This window comes from Ixodes scapularis, unplaced genomic scaffold (genome assembly GCF_016920785.2).
Source record: "Ixodes scapularis isolate PalLabHiFi unplaced genomic scaffold, ASM1692078v2 PGA_scaffold3__209_contigs__length_174095766, whole genome shotgun sequence".
In the NCBI taxonomy this organism is placed as follows: domain Eukaryota; kingdom Metazoa; phylum Arthropoda; class Arachnida; order Ixodida; family Ixodidae; genus Ixodes; species Ixodes scapularis.
Window position 1 is genome coordinate 42460486 of NW_024609868.1, and position 19329 is coordinate 42479814.

The 19329-nt window shown below is 45.2% G+C and overlaps 1 non-coding gene across 2 annotated transcripts in view; it reads left to right on the forward strand.

The window, feature by feature from the left end:
- Positions 1–19329, forward strand: part of LOC8038755 — a 115491-nt gene that overhangs the window by 69687 nt on the left and 26475 nt on the right. For both annotated transcript variants that reach the window (XR_006078086.1, XR_006078085.1), the window contains exon 2: positions 9668–9909. This is a non-coding gene — a transcript (uncharacterized LOC8038755). The remainder of the gene's footprint in view (positions 1–9667; positions 9910–19329) is intronic.

The window sequence follows — 19329 nt, forward strand, 5'->3', positions numbered from 1 at the left end:
ATTCCACGTCGCGAACGTCGACTTGAGATAAAAAGATAAAAGTTCTAGAAAGTGACCCACACTAAGTTCAGATTCATTCTGAAACGCCACAGTACCATGATTGTCAATACAGTCTTCAACAGATACTAACAGCTCTTTATAGGGAATCGAATAATACAAATCTTTAATGTCAATAGAGCAAGCCAACAAGCTACGGTTTGGGTGGTCTTTGAAAAAATCTATCATCTGATCAGAGTTTTTCACCCGAAAGGGATCATCAATCTTCAACATATTCAGTTTTGTTTGCAAAAATGAAGACACAGATTTTTGCCATGTCCCTTTCTCCGACACAATCACGCGTAGCGGACAGTCAATCTTGTGCGTTTGGCAGAAAAAAATTAATCTAAACCTAAGCCTTTGCCCTGATCGATCGCTTGGCCCATTTTATCTAGGCTTAGGCGTTTGCAAAGCCTACGTGCTTCAGTTTTTACCTTCGAAAGTGACGCGTCATCCCTGCGCTTAAACGCGGCCGTTATGGCGTCTGACGCTTTTAGACAAAAACATACCGTTATGCATCACTACGATGCATCAGGCGATGCGATGTGTCAGGTCACCTTGGCCTGCATTGTCGTGACTGCTGCTGCACTCCCGTCTTCGACAAGTGTGAAATGATTAGGAGAAATAAAGACAAACTCACTCGAGAAATCATTGAGGCGCGAGAAATTGGAAAACTGCGTCAGCACTCCTTCCATATGTTTATCCGAAAAGGAATGTTGCTTTATCGACACAAAGTGACAGCGCATAACGGTGGATAAGGAGCACGTGGCGTCCATTACATGTTTTTTTTTTATCTTTGTTTGTTTGTCATGACGTCCAGTATTTATACTTGATGTTAGCACGAATAAACTTTAGTTGTAAGTCAGCGCCCTGTTCGTCTACCTTCTTGTTCTTGTCCGTGTCCTTGCGCTGTTTTAATTTTTAATCATGAAATACCAACTAGCCCAAACTTCCACGTTAGTCACCTTCAATTTGTATAAAAAAAAAATCGTTTCGTTGTTTTTACAGTTGAAGCGTACCACTAGAGGCGGAACTGCTCCATCTCTTCCCCTTGTTTTTCCATCACGAACTTCTTTACCCAAACGTCCGGTAGCGCTCCGTATCAGGTGCAAACGTTTCAGAGCCTGTCGGTGTCTAATTCGAAAGTTATTAGACATTTTGAAAAACTTTTCGATGTCGAAATTTAGGCCTATTCCCGGTAGCCGTCACTATATATCTATATTTATTCATGGGCATCGTCGGCCGCCATTTTTTAATTTAAATTAAAAAAAAAATCGCTTATTACTTTAAAAAAAAAAAAATGAAGCTCTGAAATTTTGCCATTTCGACCGAACCGCTATAGACTATGTTTGTGCAGAGACTGAGCGTTCGGTGATGCGTATTTTACTTTTGCGGTGGAAACAGTGCCGTATCAAGGGCGATTCACACACACTTGCGTCGAGTCCAACTGAATGCGAGGGTTGCTATGGCAACGGCTGCGTCGGCTTCAACAACGCCGGTTTAACGCAGCTATTGTTATAGCAACCCTCGCATTCGGCCAAACTCAACGCAAGTGCGTGAATCGCCCGTCAAAGTGTTAGTCGTACATAAGAGGGTCGTAGCAGATGACGTAGGAAAGTACCGTCCTATTTTTATGCTACCCATCCTTCCAGGTTTTCGAGAAAAAAAAAATCACATAAATGATTAAATGCTTTCTCGGATAGGCATGGTCTGCTAAACGCCGCACAATTCGGCTTCAGAAAACATCTTTCAACGAAAGCAGTACTTTTAGTACAAACATAATTTATTCCAGAAAACTTCAAGAACAGAAAGCTATAGTTCTAAGTGTACTTATAGATTTCACCAAAGCCTTTGATTGTTTAAATCCATAGTATACTACTACAAAAACTTGAACGTTATGGTTTTCGCGGCCGCGCGCTAGCACTCTTGATTTTGTACTTAAAACATACAGAACAATATGCGCATTTAAAGTGCTTTTCTTCTATATGTAAACTAATTACTTCTGGTGTTCCCCAGGGCAGTATATTAGGTCCGTTCCTATACTACATATATGTGAAGAAGTAAAACTCGTTATGTATGCTGGCAACACATGCAAGCTTTTTTTTTTTTTTTTTTTTTTTTTTGCCGGCGAGTTGATTTTATTTATTTGTCTTGCAAAAAAAATTATCCGAATTATTTTTTGGGCAAATGAAAACTCACTAAAAATTAACTCGAGCAAAACGAGAGCCGTTCTAATTCGTCCCAAAAATAAACAAGTATTGTACAATATCAACCTTATCTTAAATGGATTGTCCGGACAATTTCTGTGTTCGAGAAAACAATTGAATATCATTGTTATTGACTCGAAACGCATTGTCCGTGAAATATTTGAACTTTCTATGCTCCTTTGCATGAGTAATTGAATTTTAATCTGCTCTAAACGCATCCTAGCGTAAACGGTGCTTTCGTTGGCATCATTGAAGCTCTGGCGTCACATAACTCAAAGCGGGCATTTCCATCTCTGAAATGAGAGTTACTGCGCAAACGAGCTAATAAACAATCATAGTAAAAAAAAAAAAAAGAAGAAAAAATCTTGAGACGAGAACGCAAAAAAGGGGAGAACCAAAACACCATCTAGACAGTGTTGTGTTTTTTTTTTTTTTTTTTTTTCACAGATTTTCGTTTCGTCGTTTGCTTGCGAGTGAATGCCGCAGCGTGCTTCATTTTTGTTGTGCTCAACTTGTTTCGTGGATGGGCGAGATTTTTGTTGCGCGGTTGGGTGCCGCCGGTGCCGCAAGCAACGGGCAGCACCTGCAACACGCGACTAGACGTGCAGCGACGAGCAAAATGGATTGTCGTCGTGCGTAGGAAGCACTGGGTTCCCGTCAAGATCGAGATCCCGCTTATGCAGCAATCATCTCACAGAAGAGAGCTACGAGCTGAGTTCTAGGTGGACAGAAGGCTCGTAAGCTGAGGTGTGATGCTGTGCCAACGATATTCAACTACGTCCACCCCCTCCTAGTCCAAATCGGATTAATCCGTTTGATTATGCAGCGAAACCAGAACTAACAGCCATCTTGAAACGATACGAAATGTTATATTTTGCACTCGTGCAGCCCGATTCAGTTAAACCCGCGTGTGAAAATGGAGCGTGGCTACCATTTGCTAAGCTCGTCCGAGTAAAGGGACGATCTAAAAATGTTACATGCATTTAGAACGATTCGCCGTTTACCCTCGACCAGCGGGCATCACCTTCGAGGGAACGACCCGCAGCCGCACCACCTATCGAGTAGATCCGTCATATGTGGACCCAAGTGCCACCTCGTGGGCCCAGATGCCGCTTCAAAGGCAAAATCTGCATCTTTCTCTTTGCCAGCACTCCTTGTGAGAACGGTGGCCGTCGCAGGTTGTGTATGCGCGAAATTGCATACGTTTGCTCGACGCTAACGGCTGTTTTCGAGTAATATCCCGCTAAAAGACGCGACTTTTTTGCACACGCTTGGGAACTGCATTACAAGAAAGGTATTTCAGTAAGGTACAGCCTAGGAGACTATATAATTCAAAACAAATACAAGACATCCCTCGATCAACGCTTGATATCCCGACCACCCGACGATCCTTTGCGTTATGTGACGTCACGCAGCAGCTACGGGTGTCAGCCATTGACACTGATGAAATTTCGGGTGCAGTTTCATACACACGCTCATGAAACGTTTAATTAATATTGGGGCATCGTATACCAAAATAAAAATTACGTTTGTTTATATGAAGGATCCGTTGACGTAACGAGCGCAAAAACCTTAAGTACTTCCGGTTTACCAGACAGTCCATTTAAATACGGTGCCTATTGACATTCTGTGTTCTTTTAAAGCACTCCGCATTTTTCTTTCTGAGAACATGTGGGACCACCAAGGAAATCGTGTCACCAATAAATTATCTTTCATCGTCGGGTTAGTGTACAGTAACCTCTCTGTCCTTCCAATTTTCGTACGATTACTTATTTACAACTCTCCGCTCATACTTAACTTATTGTCCCCTTGTATGGGGCTTGATCAGGTGCACAAATTTAAATATGTTTACTAAAAAAAAAGATATTCAGAATTATCTGTAACTTTCCGTATGACTGTCACACTGCTGCTTTGTTTACACGCTTTACAATTATTACTGCACAAAATGTATACAATTACAGGTGTAGTGCTAGTTTCAGAAACGAAGAAACAAGGAATTTTCGCTTTCTATAACTGACCTTCCAACATCGGCCAAAAATATTCGGGCGTATCTTAGTACTTGTCACACTGAATGTTGGAGGGTGATCCCTCACCGAACAAATTACGGGAAGCAAATGCTCAAATACACCCGACCGAATTTACTCAACAGCTTTGAACCGCGAAACGACTGCAAAGTTTGTGCAGTTGATGCTAAAAAATATGTTCATGATTGACTGTTTTTCCGTTTTGATGTGTTTTGTTTTCGTAGCTGCCGTCTGTTTTGTCATTTAGGGGTCCGGAAGCTCGTCAAGCTGTCCCTTTTATCCCTTTTTTTTTTCGGCCTCCTCTTCATCACTTTAATGTGAAATAAACTATTATTATTTTATTATTATTACATTGTTTGCGCGAACTCCGAGCAGAGCAGAAATTATGTCGAAATAATTACGGTCACACAGAAGTACCCACTGTGACAGCTACCACTTCCTCAGCTTCGGTAACAACATTGTTAATCCTCAGCGCGTGTGTATAACAAACATTGGCTGCAAGTGTTTATTTTATGCAATGTTTAGTGAAAGTTTAAAGAAAAAAAAAAAAAGATGAGCCATTCCATTTTCTGAAGGTGGATGACCAGCGAAGCTGTTTAGTACATGACAGAGACGTAACACAGAATTTTTAACAAAGGTACGAGCACATTTACTGTCTTGATCGGTGATCATCGTGACGGAAGGTACGCTTACAGATGTCGAGGACTATCGCCGCCCCGGGGAGCCGGAGGAAACTAGACACGCGTGACGGGACCGCCACCCTGCGGAAGGAAAGGAAACCAGGCACGCAAGCGCTTGGAACAACGACAAAGAGAGGGCGGTGCGAGGCCTCTCGGAGTTTTTGTTGACGCACACAAAAAATCCACGGAACCATAGCCATAAACAACATCGCTGTATAAAAAAAAAGTGTCAGCGTAATTTTGGCGACAAGGTCATATTCCGCTTGAGTCGTGCCGACAGACACCGATCTAAACTGAGCTACGCATTGACAACGCCAAGGTCACCCTTGTTTCGACTCAAATATCAGATTTCAGGCTTGTGCGTAACGCCTTACAAGTAACGCATTACTTGTATCCAATTACATCTGTTTTATTAACGTGTACATGTCTGATATCGATGCGGCAAAGTACGAAGGAAAGAGAGGGTGCTCGAGGACACGACACTCAGTTTCTTTAGTATATTGTTGAGAGCGTATACGCGGGGGCGCCCGCACCGGCTGTAATGCTCCTTCAATTTCGTTAAACGATGCATTAAAAAGACGTATCTAAGCGCCGACCAAGTGGCTCTTCAACAGACTGAAGAGCATGCCTAAACCTGCTCACCGAAAGTCACGATATAACAGCACCGGGACACAAAGCGGGGTATCGTCGAGAGTTATGTTTGATAAGCCTCCCGAGGCACCAAACTCTATTAGGCCTAACCGCCTTCCTTTAAAACAGAAAAGAGGCAATAAAAAAAAAATCACGTTGCCGCTCTAATCGAATACCGAGGCTGCTTTTCGAACTGACTGGCAGTCGTCTTTCTATCTGTTTTTGTTCTTCTTTTGGTTTCTAATTTGTAATTGCTTTAGAACAAAAGTATGTGTCTAATAGCCGGGCAGGTAACCGCCTAGAGATCATCATAAAAATAAGCAGCAAGAAATAAATAAACGAGGACGAAAGAAGAGAGCGGGCAGGACCAAGCGCTGACTTGCAACTGAAAGTTTGTATTTGAAAATAAACCCGTAATTCATTCCTGCTTTAAGTGAAAATGGTGCGCTGTTTCCCCGTTGAACGCTTACAAACTTGACCAACTTTCCGTTCTATACTAAACCACCCAGAGACTGGTTCTACACATCGAAGGCACGCGCACGTGCCCGAAGCGCCCTAGAAACGGACGTAGGTTGAGGTGTGGTCCGCAATATATGTTCGACTATTGAACTGCTCCCATGCCGCTTAGAAGGAAAAAAAAAAAAGAGAACTAAACACAGACGGAGCTGATCCTTGGAGATAAATGCATAGATGCTGAAGGAAAGAGGGCTTATTCTTGGGTTCGATCTCCGCCCTTGCCAATTTCGGTCTCGATGAATGTCGTTTACTGGCGCGCTTTCGTTTCATTACTTCTGCACGATGGGCTGGGTTAAACGCCTCAGGTTAGTAGTCGTATACTGCAACGACTAAATAGACCTTTTCAAGAGCACGCGCCACCTAGCAGCAGCTGCTCCAATGATTCGAGTCGGGCACTGTTTGCGGACGTACTCTCATCGCGTTCTTAGGTACGTGGGCTGTATCAGCGCTCGGCGCGAACTTGGCTCAGCTCCTATTCAAGAAACGAGTACTGCGTCAGCGTTCGACGATGACTAGGAGCCAATGACACGCATGTGCCCAATGGATGGATGCTAACGGCTGTACCCTTTAAAACGGGTGGTAGCTTGCGCCACCTAGCCTAGAAACGGCGACCGCCAATGTTGCTTGATAGGGTATTAAAAAGGGCTTTTTGGGCCACCTGCCACGGAGACAGCGTACGCCGCCTGGCGGAATTTGTCGCATATTCATCGTATCTTCGTTCTATAGACATACAATATAGAGTGGCCCGGCTAGGACAAACGCCCAGGCTATAGCCTCTGTGTCGTCCTGTCATTAACACTGAGCAATCGTTCTGTAGAGTCCACTCTTCACTGCATTTTCGCGTGCGGGTTCACTTGGCTCTAGGACATACTTACGTTGCGAGTAGCACGCACAGTTGAACGCCGCTAGCACACGCTTTGTAATTAGACGTCGCACGGATAGTGTCACGAAGATATAGTTCTATACTGAAGGAATGAACCTTCAATATGTAAGAAAGATCTAAATATGCGAGCTTGCCACTGAAAAAAACAACACTTTTTTGTGTTTAATTTGTTTGCTTTGTTTGCATTCGTTGGTTCAGCGTTCGACAGAAATCTCCCTTTGTATCTAAGAATAGCGACGGCTTTTGTATGCGTAAAGGCAGCAGGCAGCCCTTGTGCCAGGAGCAATTCGTGCATTTTCCTTGGCGATAAGAGCCTGTAGTCAAACTAGGACTTTACAAACTAGGATACTAAAATTTGTGAAACAAAAACAACAAAGCAAAGTGGTGGCCTCAATTTGCCTCGAACAAACAAAAGAAAATTTTCAAAACATTCGTATTTGCAAGTGGGTGTTAGACTCCTTCTCGATGCGGGCCAAGAACTGTGATCCTCTCGAAGGAACGGAGTTAACGAGCATATACGTGAAAAATTGCCTCATTTACGTGCCTCAGATGACCCACCTCCTCTCCACAAAAAGAAAGACGGAACGCATTACCCGAGACTAACGTACGGATTACGCGTTGCGAACGTCTGTGGGGCGGTTCTTGCATCGGATTCGCTTGACACGCTGTACGTGTCATAAACATGCGCTGGCGACACCAAATATTCCGCCGAGAAAAGTACTGCCATGTCCCGTTAATACGGACTCCGTTATTATAGAGATCCTGTATATATAGGCAACATTTTCGGCTACGAACTTGGTAAATCAGCGTATGCGTTGTGTTTCTCGTTATTACGGACAGGTCGCTGATCGCTTGTATACTTCTTCCTACTGCGCGGTGGGTCTTTGCTTAAAAGCCGGAGCCTCATTTTTTAGGATATTGAATCTTGGTCGTTTGAATGAAGCCGGAGCGGTAGCATGACCATGCACTGCCGGCACAGGCAAGATTGCAATGGCAGTGCCTTTCTGTCAGCTAAGATATACGTTTCGGAACTCTAAAAGTGGGCCCGCACGTTATCGTTATTAAGGTCGAGGGGCGTTGAACGATATCGCGTGTCAGCCGAATTTAAAGCTGCTATCGAAATCGGATTAGTCGCTCTAGTGTGAACATGGGCTAACTTTCCCGAAGGCAACCAAAGGAGCACGGTCTTCTACACCCAGAGAGGGAAAACAAAAATCTGGTTTCTGGTGCTAATATTAGAGTAAGGCTTCATCTGTCGGTTTTTATCGGTGTCTATTCTGAATGGTCCAGACCCAAGGTGATCGATAAATACAGCGAGTAAAAAATGCAAATAGCTTGGCGAAAATTTTATGCAAATGTAGTTTATACGTGGCACGAGCACAGGCACAGTATATAGCTCTGGAGATCTATCACCTTAGAAAAGGAATTATTTGAGCGTTGTAGATGGTATACTCATTGTCTTTCAAATGTCAGGCCTCCAGCACGCGCTCGTTGCCTTCCACCGTGCTTCGGCATGCACGTGCGCGTTCGAGACTCACGGGAAGGGGGGAAGCTCGCGCTAGAGGCGGGACAACCGAAGCCCCTTTCTGCCGTTCTCAGCTTATCGCTGACTAGGTAGTACCTATAACTCGCATTGCTGCACGAAATAAATCGGACATCCCGGTTCCTTGTAGGATTTAATTGGGAGGTTTCTGGGAAGGCTTGCGCAACGCCACCCGCGAATCGCGGCGAACATGATCAGGGGGACGACACACATCTTGTCAGTCCCATATACCGCGTGAGAACGGCCCGCTGAAAAAGGAGCGATTGCAATTAATATGGAGATCATAACTCCACGTAAAGCGTCGTCGCTCCGACTCTGTGGCAGAAACGAAACGGCCGGAGAAATTTTTACCGTAGCAGAATTTTGGATTCAAGTCGCACGAATACTTTTACGCGCTCCAGAGATCTGCTAGACAACCGGTGCCTTCGTACCTTAACGTATTTTTTTTTTTATTTCACAACTTCCGCCATACCGAGCACCAACAGTAGTCCCTTTCACGAGGCTTAGCATCACAGCTGCAAAGCGAAACCTCGTTATCGTCGGACCCTTTTCCATACCCCGTCGAGCAACGTTGGCGGTCACCATTCCTCGGGCAGGAAGCGAGGGATCGGGCCTGAGCTCTCGCCTAACACTGTCGCTGCAGTCGTTCTCGACGCGCGATTAGAGCCGTGTGCACGTCGAACGCTGACCTTGCAGCCCCAGCGTCCAATGCATGCTCAGAGTAGTGTAGACACGACCAAAGTATGGCCGACTTGAATAATTGGAGCAACAGCTACTACATGACGCGCAATTTTGAAAAAAGAAAAGGCTGTGTACTCTGTTTTACACTAAATCTGAGCACACCCGACGTTACAATCAGATGAGGCCAATCAAACAGCGCCAAAAATGCTTTGTCACGGCGCTCGTCGTCTTTCTGTGTCTGCTATCGCCCGCTAAACCAGTCACGCTCAGTGAATGCCCCGTGATTCGGCGCTTTTTTTCTTCTGTACCCTCTTTCTTGCTGACGAGTTTTCACACAAATAAATGCTACAGGCCTCCAATATATATAATGTTTTGGTTCGATAAATAATTGGCTTTTAAGGTGGACGTCGGCTCATAGAAACGTCTGATTTTTCTTTCGTATCTTTTGGCGTCCGACGCGCATGCAGTGCTGGACTCGTCAGGCAAGGTCCCCGACGGCATCCTGGAAGGGTCCCTGAGCGCCTGGGGCGCCTACAACGAATGCGTGGACGTCGTGGCCCGGGACGTGGGGGCCGCGGACGACGTCCGCGAGTACTTCCGTGGCCAGTACTGCGCCCTGGACGTGCGGCCCTATCTGCCGCCCAAGCCCAAGAAGTACAACCCGCAGGACATGTTCCGCAACCTCACCGAAGTCCTGCCCATCCTTCGGGTGAGTGAGGGAGAGCGAGCTAAGATTTGTTAGAGGGTACACTTATACTCCGCGACAACTTTTCTTGGCGATGCAGTGGAAGGTACAGGCCACGTTCCCTCGCCCATTTTGAGTGTACGCAGGCTCTCCTCCTTCCCATTTTCGGGGAGAGGAGGAGAGCCTGCGTACACTCAAAATGGGAGAGGGGACGCGGGCCTGTACCTTCCACTGCATTGCCAAGAAAAGTTGTCGCGGAGTATAGTGATTGCGCCAACATAACGATCATACTTCCTGAACTGCGCAGTGGCCATCTTGAGTCTGTCTGAGCATCGAACTTTTAGTGATTTAAATTAAAAGACGATACGAATCTGGGTCGGCTCGTTAACACATGTAAGCAAAAATCGCATCGCGTCGCGCCGCGGAGAGGCGTAACCATGAAAACCATCGCTGTCGCTGTTACGTAGCGGCGCGGCATTGGGTCATATCCATTATGGTCATATCAAGGGATGTTTTAGCAGATCGTACTCAAAGACTCACTAGCGCTACGGGCACGCGCTCCAGAGAGCATACATCGAAGTGGCAGCGCGAGCTCCCGCTACAAATAGCGTGGCCTGAAGACACGATCTACTAAAACTCTCTATAGAGTCAGTGGTGGTTTCTATAGACATTGCCAGCATGGCGCCCCGACTGGTGCCCTACACTCTAAGAAAAAATGGAGGAAAAAAGTAGCAACGGCGCGCCTTCCTCCCTTCTACCGACGCGCCCCCAAGCGGACACGAGAAAAGGAGAGGAACGAAATGTTTTTCTCCTTCTCCAGGCAGACGGGAGAAAGCTTTCGCCCTCCCGACTCATCGTCTTTCGGTTTCGTTTTTCGAGCAGGTCGCGCGCGTTGTTTAATAAATAGCTGTTGAGTTGATTGAGCTCCAGCAGCAGCGAAGGCCGCCTGTAATTCCATCTTATAGTTTAAACGTCCAGAACATTTCGGTTGCATTGACGTTTTTATCACTAATTTTATCAAACGAGCAAACGAAGCCGCTAGAAACAGCGAAGTTCGGAGCAGTGCCAGCAGCGCCACGTACACTGGGGCAACTGGGGGATGGCCTTCTACGGATTGCGTGACTCGCGCGGCACGGAACGACGGAACTACAGCCACTGCAGGCTGCAGCACTACAGACTACAGTGGCGAAGGCACGCGGAACTGTGTCGACGTTTTCGACGTTATGGAAACTGCAGGAACTGCGTCCAAGACAGGAAGGCTTTGCTGCCGGCTGCCTGGGTGCCTTCCCCCCTGAGTTCGGTTCTGTTTTCCGATGCCGAGTGCAACCGGCGTTCAACGTGGTTTTGTGTTTGTGCGTGTCAGCAACATAGCTGCAACATCGTGATGACAGTGTTGGGTTGTGAAAAGTAGACTGGAATTATCGCCGATGTGACCATGTGTTCGCGTATCAGTGGTGTAACAAGAAGATGAGATCGTAAACTGTTGGGCATTGATGCCGCATGTCGGGTTGTGATCGGAGGGGGCGGGGTGTCGCAGGTTGACATTCCGCTTTACATTAAAAAGTTTAATACCACTTGAGGGATTACGTGCAATCGATCAACGTGCGGATAGTCATGTTGGAACGCTGGTCTGAACAGTAGAAGCTCCTACGTACAGTGGCCAATGTGACTGTCGGAATTGTCTCGTCCCCGACAGCGATTGCGCTCAGGGGCAAGGACTGAACAGTACGAAAGCGTGACGTAAAGTGCGTATATTTACAGTATGGAATATCGGCATTAAAAACAATAGTAGGTAAAATCGAAAAAAAAAGCTACCCTTTATTTTGCTGTTTAATTATACTACGGTTGCTGGAGAAACTGCCCTCCGTGGCGCGCTGGGATGAGCGCTGGAAGTTTTCGGGCTCGCCACGGCGTAGTTCCGTACACTTAACACCTGCCGCAAGTCGCGGCTTTGACTGCATTCAAGTTGATCGAAAAGCAATTTCTCAGTCCGTGAAGCATCACTTCCAGCTGACTGAATACCCACTCTACAGAGATTAATTCAAACGGCAATTGCAGCTTCGCGCGAACAGCACAAATAGAAAAACAAATAGAAATACAAGCTACGACTTGCCGTGTGGGGAAACAAACTCATGGCTTCGAACCGCATTGGAGCGGCTTGATTTATTGGCTTTCAAATAATTACGGCATGATTGAGCGTTTACTTTTTAATAAGAGATTCAACCCCTGAGCCATTCAAAATACTCTCAGAGGTATGACATTGCAGGGAAAAAATCAACATGCTGGGAATATTTTTTATTGCTTAGGGAGTCACCGAAAAGTTCCGCACGTTCAAAACGACCCGTATAAAAGACGGAAACGCAGAGCACGGGTGTAGTGTTCGGGTGAGTGTGGTGTTCGGTTGTATTGATATTTGTGTGTGCAGTGCATGTGCTTAATGTATGTTCACCTGATGCTTGTAATAAGTGTATGGGTGTCATGTGTGTATAGTAGAGGGTCCTCAAGCACAGTAGTGGCCTGAGAGAAGCAAATTATTTTTTGTAGAACATGAATTGGGCGGTACCTAGCGCCACCTAGCCTAGCTACTTGCAATTACTCTGCTTGACCCCGCCATCTGGTGGCTAGCGATTTAACCTTCTAGCACGCTACGCGATAAACAGCGGCTTCGAGTTCGTTCTTTCGAGAGCGGCTTTTGGTTTCGCGGAGTGAGTTTGCCCTTCTCCGTGATGTGCGGTTGACGAAGGAATTGTGACTCGAGGAACACCAAAGGTAAGACGCAAAGTGCGCGAAGTAACTAGGTATCGGTTGTCTCCGTTTAACATCGCAGTGCTGTCGACGAGAAGACTGAGTAACTGCTTTCGAAACGCAGGTGTCTGTACCTGTGGGGGGAGTCTGGCTTCGGAAATAAACACAGTTTGCGGAAAGCTCGTGTTACGCTTTTATTTGCTGCTGCTCTCGTCCCGTACAAGAGACGTAGCGTCCTCGTTAAGCCTTATTGGGCTCGATTTTCTCGATTCGGGGCCGCCATATTGAGATGCAAGCAACGGTGGAACTTTGCTCCCCTGCTTCAGGGACGAAGGTTTCTCCCTTTCTAAAGGAACATAGGTTACAAGACCGTTCCTCCCGTAAGGGAGGACTATCCGTACCCTTTTTTCTAAGAGTGTATGAGCACAAGCACGTGCAGCTTGCACGTGAACATAGCTTGCTCAGGCTTCAAACATATACGGGCTTGTCCGCACGAGCAGAGACATGGCGGCGTCCAGTGGTCTTGCAATCGTCTGTAGACCTTTAGCAGTTTACAAACATAAACTGCCGCTTCTGTCCCAAGCGATTTCTGGTCGCTCCGTCTTTGCAAGCCTGTCGAGCTTGCTTATATGTCACCACCGCTAGGACGCATACATGTTACACGGACAGCAAAATTAGAGATTTAACCAGGGCCTTCGGCTGTAAGATTAACGCCTTGGAGGAGGCAAATTGGTATAAAAAATATTCGAAAATGTTTACCAGATCTCGCGCTTCTTCGCGTTCACCCTGAGAATTGGCGGTAAAACGTTTCATCGAAATTTCAAGCAGTGGTATTAAAGTTGGCCTTGATAAATTTTGTTTTGATAAGCGGGAAGTCCTCCGGGACGTCGAATTCTGGAGCGACCGTCTGGTAGCGTTTGCCATGAAAAGGGTGTATAGTTGCGCCGCGCGGCGCGGCGATGCGACACGCTTTTTGTTTGCACGTGTTTCATGCTTTAGCTGAGACTGTGTGAAAGAAAGCACTGCCGAAGCTGGGTGTATCTCAAAACGTCCCATTCGCATTTGAACCTTGCACATTTCGACCCATTCTCATTTGGTCCTTCTCGTTTGAACCTTCTCATATGATCCAAATGGTGTTTTTCGCAACTTGACCCATTCTCATTTCGCCCGTTGGCGCTACGACCGAACGGCACTAGTTCGGCATGCTTCTAACGTCGTTATGCCTTCGCGGCTTTGTTCATGAGCCTGACCTAGCTTGGGCCCCCAACATGCCATCAGATATATATTATGTGTAGAGGTACGCACTGAGAATCGTACAGTGACGCCTGCTTCCCTTCCTAAGCAAACGAGAGAAAAAAAGCGATGGACATTTATTTTGGAAACTTTGTTTGAACAGAGAGATACATAATAGCAGTGGTTTTCAACCATTGATGTTTCGCGGACGCCTTGTAGAAATGCGGAGATGATGGAGGACCACGTTCGGGCGAGGGGACTAGAAAGGTGTAGGTTATCATGATAATGATTTAATAAATGGATATAACTAATTGCTAGTGTAAAGTAGACTTATATCATTGACATACACACGAGAGTACTCTCCCGAAAATAGGAACGTTTCTTCTCAACGTGAAGAAAGACAACTAATATTGCCTTGCCTGACTGATGAGACAGAGCTTCGCGGACCCCTAGGATGTGTTCGCAGACCCCCCTTTGAGAACCACTGCATTATAGAAGTGGTGGCATTGTCCCAAGTCAAGAGACCTCAAACAACGTGACAAATCGGAATATGATCTGGATGCAATAAATAGTTGGTCTGTTTTATTGTCAGCTAGTAGCTTTTCACGACGACCTCGACGCACTGATAAAATCCCTAGCAGAGAGAGTATGCCTGTGGCACACACACACACACACACAAATTATATCAATGTATTAATATTACCCTAAAAAAACGATTTTGGTATAGAAAGAGTCAAGTGCGACGGCTCAAAGCGAGATTTTTTTGAGAATGGCTGTTTTGAAAGGGGAGAGGTGAAAAGGGCGAAACGAGAACGGGCCCAAATGAGGAGGGTTGGAATGCGAAAGACGAAACGGGAAAAGGCCAAATGCGACAGGTCCAAGAGAGAAGATCTTTTTGAGAATGGTTGTTTCGAGAAGGGCCAAGTGAGAAGGTCGAAACGAGAACGGGCTCAAATAATAACCACCCACCGAAGCTAGCACACGAACGCAGCGGCACGTAAAGTGGCATTTCAAGCGTTCGTGCTTCCCCAGGCTTGGCAAGCTTTTTAAAAGCTGAGCGAGTTTATTGAGAAAATAATGGAGAGGGGTACGAAAGGTTAGCCTCCCAGTATCGAATCCTCTTTCTCGTTCCGCTTGAAAAGAAGGAAATCAAGGGTGGAGAAGACGTTGCTTCTCTAGCTTTAATATTAGCATGCCGCCCCTGGAGTTTGATCGCTATTGTGATAGACTTTGGGGACGCTCTTTTGTTTTTCCGATCGCTCATTTGTCTTGGTTTCTCGCTTTATACCATGTGTCGCAGTGAAATCTGAATTTCGTTAGCTCCCCCTACAACTGGATGGTTGCCGTTCCATACTCCCAAACCCCCCTAGCAAATACATGCTCCCCAAACACTATGGGCAACCAACAGAAGTGAAGCTTGCGGTGTACATAACTGCCGCCGCTTGCACGTGAAGGCTAACACACAAAGACCGCGGCGTAGTGCGTAACATGGGCTCCATTCCGATCAACCTTGGTTTCGGTATAACTTCCTTCTCTCGATAACATTTCTCGTTCCCTGCTCTGATTTCTTCCGTTTGCTTTGGGGAAACGGCAGCGTAAACTTTACGGCAGCGTAAACGCAGGATAATAGTAGTTAGTAAGAACAAAGAGCATCAAACCGGAACATTACGTCCTCGGCCTCTTCAACACGCAGGCGAGCGATGGAGTCTTGACATTAAAGAAACACTGAAATAAAACGTTCATCCTTTCTACTCTGGTGAAGAAGGAAGAGCAGCGGAGCTGTAGCTTCTGTTCTCGGCGGTGGCTTTCCAGGCGAGCGATCTGCTCTTCTTTCACAAGGGAATCTGAAGTGCTTGACGCACGCGGCGGTTGCAGACCCATTCGCGCTGCTGCGTACGTCGCCGCTCCTTCCGCACCCGGTCTGCTTTCCCCGAAGACGCGGCCGACCCATCGTGAGTCCAAACCGTGTCCAAACCGAAACTGATGAGTGTAGGAAACAGCGTGCAAAACAGACGAGCCTGAAGAAGAAACACACGTGACTTGCGCTGCGCTCGTCACGTGTGTTTCTTCTTCGCCCTCGTCTGTTTTTCGCGCTGTTTCCTACAATGAATTCCCACCAACTCGCCCAACTATCCCTTCTTCTATGATACCCTAGTAAAAAAAATCATTTGTATGAGAAATTTCTTGTGTCCAATAAACACATATGAATCATACAAGATATATAAGAACATATAAGAAGCATATAAGAAGAATATGAGAACTATATGAGAAGTATATAAGATATATAAGAACCCGTGAGAAACTTATAAGAAACTTCACACTAGTTTCTTATATGGTGCTTGTATGTTCTCATATATGTAATATAGTTCTTATATAGCTCTTATATAATTCTTATACGGTTCTTATATGTTCTTATATATCTCGTATGATTCATATGTGTTTATTGGACAGAGAAATTTCTCATACAAATGAGCATTTTCAATAGGGTAGCTGGAAAGGTATCCGCCATCTATGAGCGACGGCGGCAACCAGAATGGTTGCCTGGTTGCCGCCGTCAATTATAGATGGCGGTACCTGTCCAGAGGTTCGTGTAGGTTTGTGTCGACATTTCTTTGGTACCGGACACGATCATGGGGAACCTAGCCCTTAACAGCTCGGCTGTAAAAAAATTTATTTTTTAAGGCAACCACTACTTAAAATACATTTTTTCACGAAAAAAAATCGCGCAGTATTTACGCCGTTAGACGCCATTTAGGTGAAGGTCACGACACGCTCTTAGCCCGCCCACAAATCAGTGGCCCCGCCCATTACTACAGGATTGGCCTGGCTGCTCAGCTGAACATGCTAACAAGCCTAGTGTCTCCCTTTTGCGATATCCGGTGCGTCTAGTCTGGCGTCTGACACCTCATGCTAGTCGTGCGAGCAGACGCGCGGAAGCCTCCGGCATCGTCTGCTATTTCACCACCGATCATCGTCGCCTGCAACGCCCGTGAGACGCGGCCAAGAAAAGCTGCGCGTTGGCTTCCGTTTTCGCCTCCGTTCCGCCCCGTCTAAGAGCTTCTGCAACGCTTAGAAGACGCGACCATGATAGCGACGTTCTAGCGTCCCATTATGCACGAGCCACGGTCCAATGCAAGCGTCTGTCAGCGTCTATCGATGTGCGGTGGTAAGGAACCGAGGGCAAAAATATCAACAAAATGAATATACAGTCCTTCCAAGTTTACTGTCCTGATCATTTGTTTTTTCAAGTGGCATCCGCGAGGAAGGTGGGTGAGCTTCATGACGAAGAATTAAAACACGACGTAAAAATATTCGCTTTGGTAGGCCAGGTGCACTGCAAAACTTGAGAGCTACTTACCTTTCGAAGCGAAATGATGGGAACTTAGACAAACTTCATGCGAGCAGAACGCACGATTTCTTCCAGCCAAAGGGCTCGGAAATTCTTACCTGTGTAGATATCTTCGCAGTAGTAAACCATAGTTGCAATCACAACGGTTGCAAAACTCAAAGAGCGGCGGGGCCGCTTTTACGGGAACAAACATCTTCATTCAGCACCAACACGCGCGAACGAACAAATCAAGCTGGATCAAGCAACATAGTTGACGTGGGACGCTAGGCTTATTAGGCCAGTCCTGTTACGAACCGAAGCACTCGCACAGCGTTTCCGAAGGCGTGGGACGCTAGGCTTAGCGCAGTCCCGTTATGAACCCAAGCACCCCCACAGCGCTTCGAAGGCATGGGACCCCTTAGCGAAAACTAATACGTTTGAAATATACCACATTCTAATTTGAGTGTATTTGAAATACAGTTCATAATTGTAAGTACACGAAAAATATACCGAAAATATAAACTTATTTTTTTTTACTTGGTAGTGAAATATACTTCTAAAAATCATTTTAAAATACCTTTACTTAAACTACATTTGAAGTTCCCTTCTTGCGTTTTGAAATATCTAAATACTAAATTAATAGGCACAATATACCTTTCACATATATTTCTTGAAATATTTATTTAATTCATGCAAAATATACTCCAACCCTAAAAAAATGGAGCAATCAAAAATACGTGCAGAATACTTTTAAAATACCTGAAAATCGTAAATACTGTTGTGATATACTCTAAGTACCTTTTGACTGCAGTACTTTGGTAGTTTGACTTAAACTACCAAAATATTGAAAAGCTCCCCTTCTAGAAGTTCACTTCAAGCAGATATGAAGTACACTGAAGCGCCTAAATACAGCATTTGATTAGTTTGTCAACTGAATTGCGCAGCACCGCACTGATAAATCAGCCCAGTTTATGTTATTGTTTCCTTTTTTTCTATCAAGAACACACCTGATCAGTTCCTTGCACACCAATCACAAACGGGGTTGAAGAACTACAACCACAACATTTGCTGATGCTGGAAAGCTTCAGCAGGTGCTGTGAACAGATACGTTTGGCCTGGTTTTGTTAGCAAAATGTTAGTTCACTGAACGTGTATATCCACCATTGTACGTGATGTGAATAGTGGCTTTAATATAGTGACATTAACGTATACCATATTAAATAGTCTACTACTAAAAAGAAAAGGCAAAACAACTACTGTAAAATATTTAGTTTTCGCGGGCTCAATATTTCGCCATTTAGGTCAAAGTTGGAGTTCTGGAATAATTCGAAAATTCTAATTTTCGCGACGCGCTGGGATCGCAATATAGATTTTAATGTTTTTACATTTTGCCGGAATTATTCACGGGACCTATTTTTTCGGAATTGTAGGCGATTCGCGAACTTTGCGAGAATTAGGTCCTCACGAAAATAAAGTCGTTTACAGTATTTTATGAAGAAACTGCCTTGATTCGCTTCGTCCTGAGTGGTGCTACGCAGAGAAGCAATAACATGTATTTTATGAGCCGTTTGTGTGGATATTGTTTTAGGGACTGCGCCGAATTGTTATTAGTTGTACCAATGCCTTTTAGTAAGAGATATCGTCCACGAACTTCGAAACACTGTTTCCCCTTCGACAGACTTCCGAGGAGAAGATCGAATACTTGGAACCTTAATAAGCGCAGAGGTGGTCACCGAAAAAATGATTACCTTCAATATGTAGGCTATATAAGGCTCTAGAGCAGTCAATGGGACTGTAAATGAGCTGTTCAGTGCGTCATGGTGTTTGTGTTCGTTTCTAACGTAGCTTTGTAAGATGTATTAGTAGTGCCTTCAATACCACAGGGACACCATTCGCTGACAAAATTGAAAATAAAAAAAATTGTGTAACCGGTTTTTAATGCACAAATGGCATCTTGAGTGTGAAAGAATAATATTTTTGGCATATCTAAAATATTTTTTGATTCATATTTATAATGTATTTTGAATACATTACGGGCGTATTTCGAATGCGGCCAAAATAATACAGAATAAATACAAAATGAATATTCGTACTAAATATACTTCAACTTCGTTTGAAGTACGGCCTCTTTTTGCTAA